The sequence below is a fragment of the Salvelinus namaycush genome, chromosome 16 (assembly GCF_016432855.1).
Source record: "Salvelinus namaycush isolate Seneca chromosome 16, SaNama_1.0, whole genome shotgun sequence".
Taxonomy (NCBI): Eukaryota; Metazoa; Chordata; class Actinopteri; order Salmoniformes; family Salmonidae; genus Salvelinus; species Salvelinus namaycush.
Window position 1 is genome coordinate 43739727 of NC_052322.1, and position 17941 is coordinate 43757667.

Sequence of the window (17941 nt, forward strand, 5' to 3'; positions counted from 1 at the left end):
TGTATGGATGGCAATAACAGCTAAATTGAGATAGATGGAAATCCAACAAATGGAGAAGTACAACTATATTTATGAAGACTGTCAATAAACACACTAGGAAGATAGAAAATACCTGTATAAATAACACCATAACGGTCTGGACAAAGATCACCAAAATAAAAATAAAAGACATTCAAACAGACCTGATTAACCTGCGAGAAATTGTAATGGACGGTGACTTTAAGCCAAGTATGATACATTTAAATGATGGGCTGAAAAAAGACTGAGCAGGTATCATTAGATGTTCACAGACAAGGGGATAGATACATTTGACAATCTATTAAAAGGGACAACCTCCAGAACTCTCAGTTCTACAATTACTTACAAGTAAGACGTTATCAGACTAAAGCAGTGGGACCTAATAAAATGTTTAGTGATTTACATTCTTTAATTAGATATATAGCAAAGACATATAACAAGGTAAATGCCACATACATATAATTATCGAAGAAGAAACGAAGATGAGAATATTATAGCGGTAACTAATTGGGAAGATGAGCTGCAAATAGCAATAACCCAAGAGGATTGGGAGGACATACCAAGAAACACATCCAAGACAACCAACTCTCTACTCTGGAGGGAAAACTCTTGGAAAATTCAGTCAAGATTTTTTGTAACTCCTATAATACAATCAAAGTGCAACTGTAACATCACACCAAGCTGCTGGGTAACTGTGGGGAGAGCAGGGCTAACCACATCCACATACTATAGTCCTGCCCAGTCCTCAATCCTTTCTGGAACGAAGTATACCAAATATTGGATGATACGTTTGAACGCTCACTGTCTCCAGAACACATACTAAATCCAGAACACATACTCTTGGGGAGAACCTCTCATTCATAGGTCCTCCAATCCGATCGGTACCACTTCAGAATTCTGAGAATAACAGCACTTAAACAGATGACTATAAACTAGCTTAATTTCCTGGCATCACAAATAAGCAACAAGAAAGGGACAATCACTGAAATTTATAGTCTGGAAATTATCACTCATAGAATAAGAAACCAAAATAACTATTTGAGATACGATGGGAAAAAGTTACAAAAAAGGACAATATACTCTGAAATATTTATAGGCCCTAACAGGAGATAACATTTACATGTTTAAAATGGAGCGGTGTGGGTGGACGTGTGTGTGTGTGTCGGTGAATGTGTGTGTGCCGGAGTGAATGTGTGCATGTACAGTTGAAGTCGGAAGTTTACAAACACCTTAGCCAAATACATTTAAACTCAGTTTTTCACAATTCCTGACATTTAATCAGAGTAAGAATCCCCTGTCTTAGGTCAGTTAGGATCACCACCTTATTTTAAGAATGTGAAATGTCAGAATAATATTAGAGAGAATGATTTATTTCAGCTTTTATTTCTTTCATCACATTCTCAGTGGGTCAGAAGTTTACATACACTCAATTAGTATTTGGTAGCATTGCCTTTAAATTGTTTAACTTGGGTCAAACGTTTCGGGTAGCCTTCCACAAGCTTTCCACAATAAGTTGGGTGAATTTGGCCCATTTCTCCTGACAGAGCTGGTGTAATTGAGTCAGGTTTGTAGGCCGCCTTGCTAGCACATGCTTTTTCAGTTCTGCCCATAACTTTTCTATAGGATTGAGGTCAGGGCTTTGTGATGGCCACTCCAAAACCTTGACTTTGTTGTCCTTAAGCCATTTTGCCACAACTTTGAAAGTATGCTTGGGGTCATTGTCCATTTGGAAAACCTATTTGCGACCAAGCTTTAACTTCCTGACTGATGTCTTGAGATGTTGCTTCAATATATCCACATAATTTCCTGCCTCATGATGCCATCTATTTAGTGAAGTGCACCAGTCCCTCCTGCAGCAAAGCACCCCCACAACATGATGCTGCCACCCCCGTGCTTCACGGTTGGGATGGTGTTCTTCGGCTTGTAAGCGTCCCCCTTTTTCCTCCAAACATAACGATGGTCATTATGGCTAAACAGTTCTATTTGTGTTTCATCAGACCTGAGGACATTTCTCCAAAAAGTACGATCTTTGTCCCCACAAACCGTAGTCTGGCTTTTTTATGGCGGTTTTGGAGCAGTGGCTTCTTCCTTGCTGAGCGGACTTTCAGGTTATGCCGATGTAGGACTCGTTTTACTGTTGATATAAATACTTTTGTACCTGTTACCTCCAGCATCTTCACAAGGTCCTTTGCTGTTGTTCTGGGATTTATTTGCACTTTTTGCACCAAAGTACGTTCATCTCTAGGAGACAGAACGCGGCTCCTTCCTGAGCGGTATGAAGGCTGCGTGGTCCCATGGTGTTTCTACATGCGTACTATTGTTTGTACAGATGAACGTGGTTACCTTCAGGCGTTTGGAAATTGCTCCCAAGGATGAACCAGACTTGCGGAGGTCTCCAATTTATTTTCTTAGGTCTTGGCTGATTTCTTTTGATTTTCCCATGATGTCAAGCAAAGAGGCACTACGTTTGAAGGTAGGCCTTTAAATACATCCACGGGTACACCTCCAATTGACTCAAAGTATGTCAGTTAGCCTATCAGAATCTTCTAAAGCCATGACAAATTTCCTGGAATTTTCCAAGCAGTTTAAAGGCACAGTCAACTTAGTGTATGTAAACTTCTGACCCACTGGAATTGTGATACAGTGAATTATAAGTGAAATAATCTGTCTGTAAACAATTGTTGGAAAAATGACTTGTGTCATGCACAAAGTAGATGTCCTCACCGACTTGCCAAAACTATAGTTTGTTAGCAAGAAATTTGTGGAGTGGTTGAAAAACGAGTTTTAATGACTCCAACCTAAGTGTATGTAAACTTCCGACTTCAACTGTATGAGTTTTAAGAGTGAAAGTTTGTGTATATATGAGTGGGTGCGTGTCTGCGTGTGTGTTTGAGAAAAAGAAAGCGTTAATGTGTGTGTGTGTGTGTGTTTGTGTGCATGTGTGTGTCATGCACGCAAAGACGGTGAAAACACAATGCAGATAGGGATACCAGGACCCCAACACCACACATGATATATAACTAACTAATGCAGATAGAGATACCAGGACCCCAACACCACACATGATATATAACTAACTAATGCAGATAGAGATACCAGGACCCCAACACCACATGATATATAACTAACTAATGCAGATAGAGATACCAGGACCCCAACACCACATGATATATAACTAACTAATGCAGATAGAGATACCAGGACCCCAACACCACATGATATATAACTAACTAATGCAGATAGGGATACCAGGACCCCAACACCACACATGATATATAACTAACTAATGCAGATAGAGATACCAGGACCCCAACACCACACATGATATATAACTAACTAATGCAGATAGAGATACCAGGACCCCAACACCACACATGATATATAACTAACTAATGCAGATAGAGATACCAGGACCCCAACACCACACATGATGTATAACTAACTAATGCAGATAGAGATACCAGGACCCCAACACCACACATGATATATAACTAACTAATGCAGATAGAGATACCAGGACCCCAACACAACACATGATATATAACTAACTAATGCAGATAGAGGTACCAGGACCCCAACACCACATGATGTATTAACTAACTAATGCAGATAGAGATACCAGGACCCCAACACCACACATGATATATAACTAACTAATGCAGATAGAGATACCAGGACCCCAACACAACACATGATATATAACTAACTAATGCAGATAGAGGTACCAGGACCCCAACACCACACATGATATATAACTAACTAATGCAGATAGAGATACCAGGACCCCAACACCACACATGATATATAACTAACTAATGCAGATAGACATACCAGGACCCCAACACCACATGATGTATAACTAACTAATGCAGATAGAGATACCAGGACCCCAACACCACACATGATATATAACTAACTAATGCAGATAGAGATACCAGGACCCCAACACAACACATGATATATAACTAACTAATGCAGATAGAGGTACCAGGACCCCAACACCACATGATATATAACTAACTAATGCAGATAGAGATACCAGGACCCCAACACCACACATGATATATAACTAACTAATGCAGATAGAGGTACCAGGACCCCAACACCACACATGATATATAACTAACTAATGCAGATAGACATACCAGGACACCAACACCACACATGATATATAACTAACTAATGCAGATAGAGGTACCAGGACGCCAACACCACACATGATATATAACTAACTAATGCAGATAGAGATACCAGGACCCCAACACCACACATGATATATAACTAACTAATGCAGATAGAGATACCAGGACCCCAACACCACACATGATATATAACTAACTAATGCAGATAGACATACCAGGACCCCAACACCACACATGATATATAACTAACTAATGCAGATAGACATACCAGGACCCCAACACCACACATGATATATAACTAACTAATGCAGATAGAGGTACCAGGACCCCAACACCACACATGATATATAACTAACTAATGCAGATAGAGATACCAGGACCCCAACACCACACATGATGTATAACTAACTAATGCAGATAGAGATACCAGGACCCCAACACCACACATGATATATAACTAACTAATGCAGATAGAGATACCAGGACCCCAACACAACACATGATATATAACTAACTAATGCAGATAGAGGTACCAGGACCCCAACACCACATGATGTATAACTAACTAATGCAGATAGAGATACCAGGACCCCAACACCACACATGATATATAACTAACTAATGCAGATAGAGATACCAGGACCCCAACACAACACATGATATATAACTAACTAATGCAGATAGAGGTACCAGGACCCCAACACCACACATGATATATAACTAACTAATGCAGATAGAGATACCAGGACCCCAACACCACACATGATATATAACTAACTAATGCAGATAGACATACCAGGACCCCAACACCACATGATGTATAACTAACTAATGCAGATAGAGATACCAGGACCCCAACACCACACATGATATATAACTAACTAATGCAGATAGAGATACCAGGACCCCAACACAACACATGATATATAACTAACTAATGCAGATAGAGGTACCAGGACCCCAACACCACATGATATATAACTAACTAATGCAGATAGAGATACCAGGACCCCAACACCACACATGATATATAACTAACTAATGCAGATAGAGGTACCAGGACCCCAACACCACACATGATATATAACTAACTAATGCAGATAGACATACCAGGACCCCAACACCACACATGATATATAACTAACTAATGCAGATAGAGGTACCAGGACGCCAACACCACACATGATATATAACTAACTAATGCAGATAGAGATACCAGGACCCCAACACCACACATGATATATAACTAACTAATGCAGATAGAGATACCAGGACCCCAACACCACACATGATATATAACTAACTAATGCAGATAGACATACCAGGACCCCAACACCACACATGATATATAACTAACTAATACAGATAGACATACCAGGACCCCAACACCACACATGATATATAACTAACTAATGCAGATAGAGGTACCAGGACCCCAACACCACACATGATATATAACTAACTAATGCAGATAGAGATACCAGGACCCCAACACCACACATGATATATAACTAACTAATGCAGATAGAGATACCAGGACCCCAACACCACACATGATATATAACTAACTAATGCAGATAGAGATACCAGGACCCCAACACCACACATGATATATAACTAACTAATGCAGATAGAGATACCAGGACCCCAACACCACACATGATATATAACTAACTAATGCAGATAGACATACCAGGACCCCAACACCACATTATATATAACTAACTAATGCAGATAGAGATACCAGGACCCCAACACCACACATGATATATAACTAACTAATGCAGATAGAGATACCACGACCCCAACACCACACATGATATATAACTAACTAATGCAGATAGAGATACCACGACCCCAACACCACACATGATATATAACTAACTAATGCAGATAGAGGTACCAGGACGCCAACACCACATGATATATAACTAACTAATGCAGATAGAGATACCAGGACACCAACACCACACATGATATATAACTAACTAATGCAGATAGAGATACCAGGACCCCAACACCACATGATATATAACTAACTAATGCAGATAGAGATACCAGAACCCCAACACCACATGATATATAACTAACTAATGCAGATAGAGGTACCAGGACCCCAACACCACATGATATATAACTAACTAATGCAGATAGAGATACCAGGACCCCAACACCACACATGATATATAACTAACTAATGCAGATAGAGATACCAGGACCCCAACACCACATGATATATAACTAACTAATGCAGATAGAGATACCAGGACCCCAACACCACATGATATATAACTAACTAATGCAGATAGAGATACCAGGACCCCAACACCACACATGATATATAACTAACTAATGCAGATAGAGATACCAGGACCCCAACACCACACATGATATATAACTAACTAATGCAGATAGAGATACCAGGACCCCAACACCACATGATATATAACTAACTAATGCAGATAGAGATACCAGGACCCCAACACCACATGATATATAACTAACTAATGCAGATAGAGGTACCAGGACCCCAACACCACACATGATATATAACTAACTAATGCATATAGAGGTACCAGGACCCCAACACCACACATGATATATAACTAACTAATGCAGATAGAGATACCAGGACCCCAACACCACATGATATATAACTAACTAATGCAGATAGAGGTACCAGGACCCAACACCACACATGATATATAACTAATTAATGCAGATAGAGATACCAGGACCCCAACACCACATGATATATAACTAACTAATGCAGATAGAGGTACCAGGACCCCAACACCACACATGATATATAACTAACTAATGCAGATAGAGATACCAGGACCCCAACACCACACATGATGTATAACTAACTAATGCAGATAGAGATACCACGACCCCAACACCACACATGATATATAACTAACTAATGCAGATAGAGATACCACGACCCCAACACCACACATGATATATAACTAACTAATGCAGATAGAGGTACCAGGACGCCAACACCACATGATATATAACTAACTAATGCAGATAGAGATACCAGGACCCCAACACCACACATGATATATAACTAACTAATGCAGATAGAGATACCAGGACCCCAACACCACACATGATATATAACTAACTAATGCAGATAGACATACCAGGACCCCAACACCACATGATATATAACTAACTAATGCAGATAGAGATACCAGGACCCAAACACCACACATGATATATAACTAACTAATGCAGATAGAGATACCAGGACCCCAACACAACACATGATATATAACTAACTAATGCAGATAGAGGTACCAGGACCCCAACACCACATGATATATAACTAACTAATGCAGATAGAGATACCAGGACCCCAACACCACACATGATATATAACTAACTAATGCAGATAGAGGTACCAGGACCCCAACACCACACATGATATATAACTAACTAATGCAGATAGAGATACCAGGACCCCAACACCACACATGATATATAACTAACTAATGCAGATAGACATACCAGGACCCCAACACCACATGATGTATAACTAACTAATGCAGATAGAGATACCAGGACCCCAACACCACACATGATATATAACTAACTAATGCAGATAGAGATACCAGGACCCCCAACACAACACATGATATATAACTAACTAATGCAGATAGAGGTACCAGGACCCCAACACCACATGATATATAACTAACTAATGCAGATAGAGATACCAGGACCCCAACACACACATGATATAATAACTAACTAATGCAGATAGAGGTACCAGGACCCCAACACCACATGATGTATTAACTAAACTAATGCAGATAGAGATACCAGGACCCCAACACCACACATGATATATAACTAACTAATGCAGATAGAGATACCAGGACCCCAACACAACACATGATATATAACTAAACTAATGCAGATAGAGGTACCAGGACCCCAACACCACACATGATATATAACTAACTAATGCAGATAGAGATACCAGGACCCCAACACCACACATGAGATATAACTAACTAATGCAGATAGACATCCAGGACCCCAACACCACCACATGATATATAACTAACTAATGCAGATAGAGGTACCAGGACGCCAACACCACACATGATATATAACTAACTAATGCAGATAGAGATACCAGGACCCCAACACCACACATGATATATAACTAACTAATGCAGATAGAGATACCAGGACCCCAACACCACACATGATATATAACTAACTAATGCAGATAGACATACCAGGACCCCAACACCACACATGATATATAACTAACTAATGCAGATAGACATACCAGGACCCCAACACCACACATGATATATACTAACTAATGCAGATAGAGGTACCAGGACCCCAACACCACACATGATATATAACTAACTAATGCAGATAGAGATACCAGGACCCCAACACCACACATGATGTATAACTAACTAATGCAGATAGAGATACCAGGACCCCAACACCACACATGATATATAACTAACTAATGCAGATAGAGATACCAGGACCCCAACACAACACATGATATATAACTAACTAATGCAGATAGAGGTACCAGGACCCCAACACCACATGATGTATAAACTAACTAATGCAGATAGAGATACCAGGACCCCAACACCACACATGATATATAACTAACTAATGCAGATAGAGATACCAGGACCCCACACAACACATGATATATAACTACTAATGCAGATAGAGGTACCAGGACCCCAACACCACACATGATATATAACTAACTAATGCAGATAGAGATACCAGGACCCCAACACCACACATGATATATAACTAACTAATGCAGATAGACATACCAGGACCCCAACACCACATGATGTATAACTAACTAATGCAGATAGAGATACAGGACCCCAACACCACACATGATATATAACTAACTAATGCAGATAGAGATACCAGGACCCCAACAACAACATATATATAACTAACTAATGCAGATAGAGTACCAGACCCCAACACCACATGATATATAACTAACTAATGCAGATAGAAGATACCAGGACCCCAACACCACACATGATATATAACTAACTAATGCAGATAGAGGTACCAGGACCCCAACACCACACATGATATATAAACTAACTAATGCAGATAGACATACCAGGACCCCAACACCACACATGATATATAACTAACTAATGCAGATAGAGGTACCAGGACGCCAACACCACACATGATATATAACTAACTAATGCAGATAGAGTACCAGGACCCCAACACCACACATGATATATAACTAACTAATGCAGATAGAGATACCAGGACCCCAACACCACACATGATATATAACTAACTAATGCAGATAGACATACAGGACCCCAACACCACACATGATATATACTAACTAATGCAGATAGACATACCAGGACCCCAACACCACACATGATATATAACTAACTAATGCAGATAGAGGTACCAGGACCCCAACACCACACATGATATATAACTAACTAATGCAGATAGAGATACCAGGACCCCAACACCACACATGATATATAACTAACTAATGCAGATAGAGATACCAGGACCCCAACACCACACCTGATATATTAACTAACTAATGCAGATAGAGATACCACGACCCCAACACCACACATGATATATAACTAACTAATGCAGATAGAGGTACCAGGACGCCAACACCACATGATATATAACTAACTAATGCAGATAGAGATACCAGGACACCAACACCACACATGATATATACTAACTAATGCAGATAGAGATACCAGGACCCAACACCACATGATATATAACTAACTAATGCAGATAGAGATACCAGAACCCCAACACCACATTATATAACTAACTAATGCAGATAGATGTACCAGGACCCCAACACCACAGATATATAACTAACTAATGCAGATAGAGATACCAGGACCCCAACACCACACATGATATATAACTAACTAATGCAGATAGAGATACCAGGACCCAACACACATGATATATAATAACTAATGCAGATAGAGATACCAGGACCCCCAACACCACATGATATATAACTAACTAATGCAGATAGAGATACCAGCCCGATAAAAGCCTCATCTCGAGATGGCTTGTCATCCCATGCCCGGTAGACCACCCTCGACCCCCTGTATCCCACCCTCGACCCCTGTATCCCATAGCCCTGAACCGACTGGGATCCATTCTTTGAAAAGAGCATACAGTGCCATTTACCGAATTGAAGAAGATCAATTACCATATGCATTTCCATTGCCCTCACCTCGATTTGTATTATATATATCTGTGGATCATCCTCTATTGTCCCTAACATCTTTTACTTCTTCCTTCGCAACAGTTGTGGGATACACACATACACCCACACACACTCAGCCCTTACCCCACACAACATAAGCTCACTTTCTCAACAATTGCACCATCCCAGAGCCCAACTCAAGATGGGTCATGATTTACAAATGCACTTGCAGTTGCAGCTGCATGAGAAGGCCTGCAAGACCGCACAAAAAATTAGCAAAAATTGAGAGATTTATTTACCATTGTCATATCCTAGATAATGGAGGTCAAATGTACACCTTATTCCTGAAACACCCACAATACGGCCACCCGTCATGACCATGTCCCCACGCATCTCCATGCAGTCCGACTTTGATTTTGTGCCGCCAGGGCCACAATAATATACCCCTCTCTGAATGTCCGAGTGGACCCCTCCCCATGGGTTACTGCAGCTAGTGTTGCCAGCACTGCCACTGCCTGGGTGGGGGCACCCCACCGGAATCCCCACCGGCTAGGTACAAGGTCGTCAAGGTTCTCATTAGCAGCTTTGAGAATTTCCTTGTATATTATGCTCTCCCTTTATGGGGCTTTGGCTTTGCAGGACCAACCCTGCCAAGCAGGCTCAGAATCTTGAGGGGCAGTGCTGCTCTTGGTCTCTGACCTCATTTTAGTGCATACAGACCGCTTACAGCGGGCACATAAAACAGTTAGGGACTTCTCCTTAGATCTGGGTCATTCAGGTGGGTGCTAGGGTATAGTGCATGGACCGTACCATTAAAATAGGATAATAAATAATTAGATATAATTTATAAAAAAATAATAAAAAATGTAGTTCTCCATGATAGGACAATAAATAAATAAGACGATAATTCATTATAAAAGTATATCCATCATCTGAACAACATTGAAAGCCCTCTCATACCCGGTCACAGCAATACATTGGCTCTGGGATATGCAACCATTTCATTACTCACTCACTCAACTTTCAAACATAACAAATAAAATAAAAAATAAACACAAACCATACCACCACACATACTGTGCCTCTGTTTACTTGTTTTTATCTTCACTATGTTGAATTAGTGCTTGTGTGTTCAATTAGTTATATGTGAAGATTTATAGAAAAGCTAATATTTTTTATTGTATTGTACAATCAGGAACCGGGCTTGAATTGTGTTTATTTCCCTCGTCTATGAGAACTTTGTAATTTTTAAAATAACCTGGAGTAGTCTTGTGTCTCTGAACAACTGGTTATCAATATATAGTTATCAACGACGAGAGCTACTCGTTTCGCTTTTAACTATTCTTTGAAAATTGGATACAGAACTTTGCGCCGTTCTGCAATTTCCTTCGGAAACTGATCATTCATGCCAATTTTGGTCCCAGCAAGTCTTTTACCCAGGCTTTTAACCATTATTTTATCTTTAAATGAAGCAAATTTGGCAACGATTGGGCGTTCGTACCTCTGGCCTCTCTGTCCGAAGCGGTGAACGCGTTCAAGTTGGATTTTGTCGATAACTTCGCGTGGAATCTGAAGCGTGTAAGGAGGAACTCTCTAACTATAGATTCAGGAACTTCTCCTTCTTTTTCTTGGATACCTGTAAGTACCAAATTCTCTCTCATGGATCTAGTTTGTATGTCCAGTAAGGTTTCCTTCAGAACGGTGTTCTCCTTTTTAATTCCATTCATTTCGGTTTCAATCTTATTGACTGTCCTTTTAGCGCGTGTGTTTGCTCTCTCAATGTCGCAGCTTTTTCATCACTCATCTCTAGGCTGCCTTCAACTCTTTTTATCCTTACTAACTAATTCAAGTATAACCAGTTTGTCATTTATTGATTTTAACAGATCGGTTTCGACCTTTACCATTCCCGGTGGTGAGAATATTAAATCATCAGTGTCTGTAGAAGAGTCACGTTTTCGTTTTGTAATCGGTTCCCCTGTCTTACTCTCCGTCATGTTTGGTTGTTGCCTGTTTGTAATATTTGTCGATAAATGTCTCTAGTTTTAGGATTTGTTTTTGTGTTATTGTCCAGATTGAAGGTTATCACTCACCAGATTAAGTAGTGCTAATTTTTAGTCTAATTTAGCAGATATTTCGAATATTATGTTTTATCTTGAGGTGCTCTACATAAATCCTTCAGTCCGCCATTACCCTTACGTTACCTTTACGTCATACGTCAGATGAGGTACTTGGTAGATGAGGGAGTTGGTAGATAAGGTAGTTGGTAGAGAGGTAGTTGGTGGATGAGGTAGTGGTAGATGAAGTAGATGAGGTAGTGGTAGTGAGTAGTAGATGAGGTAGATGAGGTAGTTGGTGAGGAGGTAGATGAGGTAGTTGGTAGATGAGGTAGATGGTAGATGGTAGATGAGGTAGATGAGGTAGATGAGGTAGATGGTAGTTGGTAGATGAGGTAGTTGGTAGATGAGGTAGATGAGGTAGTTGGTATTTGAGGTAGATGAGGTAGGTGAGTAGTTGGTAGATGAGGTAGTTGGTAGATGAGGTAGATGGGGTAGATGTAGGTAGTTGGTAGATGAGGTAGATGAGGAGTGGTAGATGGTAGTGAGGTAGTTGGTAGATGAGGTAGATGAGGTAGTTGGTAGATGAGGTAGTTGGTAGATGAGGTAGTTGGTAGATGAGGTAGATGGTAGATGAGGTATGAGGTAGTTGGTAGATGAGTAGATGAGGTATTGAGTAGATGAGGTAGATGAGGTAGTTGGTAGATGAGGTAGTTGGTAGATGAGGTAGATGAGGTAGATGGTAGATGAGGTAGATGAGGTAGTGGTAGATGGAGGTAGTTGGTAGATGAGGTAGATGAGGTAGATGGTAGATGGTAGATGTGTAGATGAGGTAGATGAGGTAGCTGAGTAAGGCCAGCAGAGAGATGGCAAAGAGAGTGCTGAGGAAGTGTTTCCTAATATCCCTCCTTGCTTGCTATTAAAAGCCCATCACTGATTTGACATTGACTAAAGTACTAGATTACCAAAACTACTGGATCAGTGATCACCTTGAAAAAAGACAGCTCCTAGACACTTTACTGTTGCCTACTATTCCAGCTCTCTCACACTTGTCTGGATACCCTTTCACACTTATCTCTTCTATCCGTGTCCACTCTCACCTCCTCTCTGCTCCTCTCATCTCCTCTCTGTTTCTCTCTGCTCCTCTCACCCCTCTTGCTCCTATCTGCTCCTCTCTGCTCCTCTCACCCCTCTCTGCTCCTCTCACCTCCTCTTCCATCTCCTCTCACCCCTCTCTATTTCTCTCTGCTGCTCTCACCCCCTCTGCTCCTCTCACCTCTCTCACCTCCTCTCAGCTCCTCACTGTTTCTCTCTGCCCTTCGCTGCTCCTCTTACCTCCTATCTGCTCATCTCTGCTCCTCTCATCTCCTCTCACCCCTCTCTGCTCCTCTCTGCCCCTCTCTGCACCTCTCATCTCCTCTCTGCTCCTCTCTGCTCCTCTCACCTCCTCTCTGCTCCTCTTCCTCTGTTCCTCTCTGTTCCTCTCACCCTCTCTGCCCCACTCTGCTCCTCTCTGTTCCTCTCTGCTCCTCTCACCCCACTCTGCTCCTCTCTGCTCCTCTCGTTCCTCTCACCCCTCTCTGCTCCTCTCACCCCTCTCTGTCCTCTCTGTTCCCTAACCCCTCTCTGCTCCCCTCTGTTCCTCTCGCCCTATCTTTTCCTCTGTTCCTCTCTGTTCCTCTCACCCCTCTCTGCCCCACTCTGCTCCTCTCTGTTCCTCTCAGCTCTTATCACCCCTCTCTGCTCCTCTCTGCTCCTCTCACCTCTCTGCTCCCCTCTGTTCCTCTCACCTCTGCTCCTCTCTGCTCCTCTAACCCCTCTCTGCTCCTATCTGCTCCCCTCTGCTCTCTAACCCCTCTCTGCTCTATCTGCTCCTCTTGGTCTTCTCACCCTTCTCATCTCCTTTCTGCCGTGGTCTGAAGGGCCTCCTCTCAGGGAGCACTGCAGCCTGTTCCATCTTAAAGCCACATGTCATAACGGCCCCCCGCCTCTCAGCGGTTCAGAACAGAGCCCCCCACACACACAGACCTGGCCCACCAAGCACAAACACACACAGACCTGCGTGTGTGTGTGTGTGTGCCTGCGCGTGTGCAAGTGAGTGAGTGAGTAAATGAAAATATGTGTGGGTAAACCAATTCAAAATGCAACAAAGAAAATGACAGTCAATGTTTCAATGAATACTGCATACACATCTTGAGCTTTTACCATCAAAAGCTCTTTAAATTGGCTTTGATAGTCCTATCCCTCTGTGAAATAAAATGACAACCTTTTTATGAGCAAATATCAAACAGCCATTCGCAAAGCCCTGCGGGAAACACTGTATCACAGCAGTATAAATTCCACACTATGATTTTCTCACTTGTTTAATGACACTAATGTGAATTCCTCATTCTCACTCATTATAATCCTCCACAATATATTGCCACCGATGGCTGGGGTTTTCTAGTGACAATTCTGGAGAGCTAGGAGTTCCGCAGGCAGTGAGACTCTTTTCTTTTTATTCAGTAAATGATTCATTAACATAAAACGAATAAACTAATATGATGTCACAATCCACTCTAACAACATTAAAACAGCTAAACGTACCCATTGGGTATTATTAACACAATAAATCTGTAATCAATCACCTGTGTTTTTTTTTTCTCTGTGCATAAAAATAACTCATAGATGGTTGGCTGTGGTTGTAAGGGGACGGTCGGAGAGGGAAGGGAGGGGGTCTCAGCTGTAGGGAGAGGGGAGGGAGGGGAGGGAGGGGGTCTAGCTGTAGGGAGAGGGAGGGAGGGGAGGGAGGGGAGGGAGGGGGTCTCAGCTGTAGGGAGAGGGGAGGGAGGGGAGGGAGGGGGTCTCAGTGTAGGGAGAGGGGAGGGAGGGGAGGGAGGGAGGGAGGGGGTCTCAGCGGAGGGAGGGGAGGGAGGGGGTCTCAGTCGTAGGGAGAGGGAGGGAGGGGGGGAGGGGGTCTCAGCTGTAGGGAGAGGGAGGGAGGGGAGGGAGGGAGGGAGGGGGTCTCAGCTGTAGGGAGAGGGGAGGGAGGGGAGGAGGGAGGGGGTCTCAGCTGTAGGAGAGGGGAGGGAGGGGAGGGAGGGGGGGTTCAGCTGTAGGGAGAGGGGAGGGAGGGGGTCTCAGGTAGGGAGAGGGGAGGGAGGGGTCTCGCTGTAGGGAGAGGGGGGGAGGGGTCTCAGCTGTAGGGAGAGGGAAGGGAGGGGGGAGGGAGGGAGGGGGTCTCAGCTGTAGGGAGAGGGGAGGGAGGGAGGGAGGGGGTCTCAGCTGTAGGGAGAGGGGAGGGAGGGGGTCTCAGCTGTAGGGAGAGGGAAGGGAGGGGGTCTCAGTCGTACGGAGAGAGAAGGAGGGGTTCTCAGTCGTACGGAGAGGGGAGGGAGGGGTCTCAGTCGAGGGAGCGGGAAGCGAGGGGGTCTCAGTCGTACGGAGAGGGGAGGGAGGGGGTCTCAGTCGTAGGGAGCGGGAAGCGAGGGGGTCTCAGTCGTATGGAGAGGGGAGGGAGGGGGTCTCAGTCGTATGGAGAAGGGAGGGGGGGGTCTCAGTCGTAGGGAGCGGGGAGGGAGGGGGGTCTCAGTCGTATGGAGAGGGGAGGGAGGGGGTCTCAGTTGTATGGAGAGGGGAGGGAGGGGGTCTCAGTCGTATGGAGAGGGTCTCGGTCTACGGAGAAGGGAGGGGGGGGGGGGGTTCTCAGTCGTACGGAGAGGGGAGGGAGGGGTCTCAGTTGTAGGGAGAGGGGAGGGAGGGGAGAGGGGGTCTCAGTCGTAGGGAGAGGGGATGGAGGGGGTCTCAGTCGTAGGAAGAGGGGAGGGAGGGGGTCTCAGTCGTAGGGAGGGGGGAGGGAGGGGGTCTCAGTCGTAGGGAGAGGGGATGGAGGGGGTCTTAGTCGTAGGAAGAGGGGAGGGAGGGGGTCTCAGTCGTAGGGAGGGAGGAGGGAGGGGGTCTCAGTGTACGGAGAGGGGGGTCTCAGTCATAGGGAGAGGGGAGGGAGGGGGTCTCAGTCGTAGGGAGAGGGGAGGGAGAGGGTCTCAGTCGTAGGGAGAGGGGAGGGAGGGGGTCTCAGTCGTAGGGAGAGTGCATGGAGGGTGTCTCAGTCGTGAGGGGAGGGAGGGGGTCTCAGTCATAGGGAGAGGGCAGGGAGTGCAGAGGGCAGGGGGTCTCAGTCATAGGGAGAGGGCAGGGAGTGCAGAGGGCAGGGGGTCTCAGGCACAACTCTGGACCTCTGGAGCGCCAACCTACTACCGGCCCGCCTCCCTGAGGTTCCATCGCAGTCTCCTCTAATTAAGGTAAATCTGCTCTGATCTATGCCCGTCTCTCAGGGAGACGCCATGGCAACCGCAACACAACCCAGCAGACAATTAAGGGGTGGAGCTCATGGAGCTGGTGCAGGTGGTGCTGACTGGTGGATGATAATATCACAGGCCTACATCATCACACCCATGATCAACGTGACATACTAATTAAAGATTAACAGAAAAATCAATGACCAACACAGAGCAGACCATACGCAACACACAGATCCGTGAATTCACAGATGGGCAAGATGCAACAACAACAGGAAATCAGATATGGTAATCAGACATGTTAAGCAGTAGCCTAACAGATTAGATAGCATTCACGTAATCAGCACAATCAATAGCTTCGTTCACGTAATATGTGAACAAATAATAAGACAGACTCAATCAACACAGACTAACATCCGCCCTAAACAGAGCACGTTGTGTTTGTCCTAAAGGAGAAGTCTTATTTACCGACCACCTGCTGTTCCTCCAGGTAAATGACCACCTGCTGTTCCTCCAGGTAAATGACCATCTGCTGTTCCTCCAGTTAAATGACCACCTGCTGTTCCTCCAGTTAATGATCACCTGCTGTTCCTCAGGTAAATGACCACCTGCTTTCCTCCAGTTAAATGACCACCGCTGTTCCTCCAGTTAAAGACCATCGCTGTTCCTCCAGTTAAATGACCACCTGCTGTTCCTCCAGTTAAAGACCACCTGCTGTTCCTCCAGTTAAATGACCACTGCTGTTCCTCAGGTAATGACCATCTGCTGTTCCCCAGTTAAATGACCACCGCTGTCCTCCAGTAAATGACCACCTGCTGTTTCCTCAGTTAAATGACCACCTGCTGTTCCTCCAGGTAAATGACCATCTGCTGTTCCTCCAGTTAAATGACCACCTGCTGTTCCTCCAGGTAAATGACCATCTGCTGTTCCTCCAGTTAAATGACCACCTGCTGTTCCTCCAGTTAAATGATCACCTGCTGTTCCTCCAGTTAACCGACCATCTGCTGTTCCTTCAGTTAACTGACCACCTGCTGTTCCTCCAGGTAACCGACCACCTGCTGTTCCTCCAGTAAAATGACCGCCTGCTGTTCCTCTAGTTAAATGACCACCTGCTGTTCCTCCAGTTAAATGATCACCTGCTGTTCCTCCAGTTAACCGACCATCTGCTGTTCCTTCAGTTAAATGACCACCTGCTGT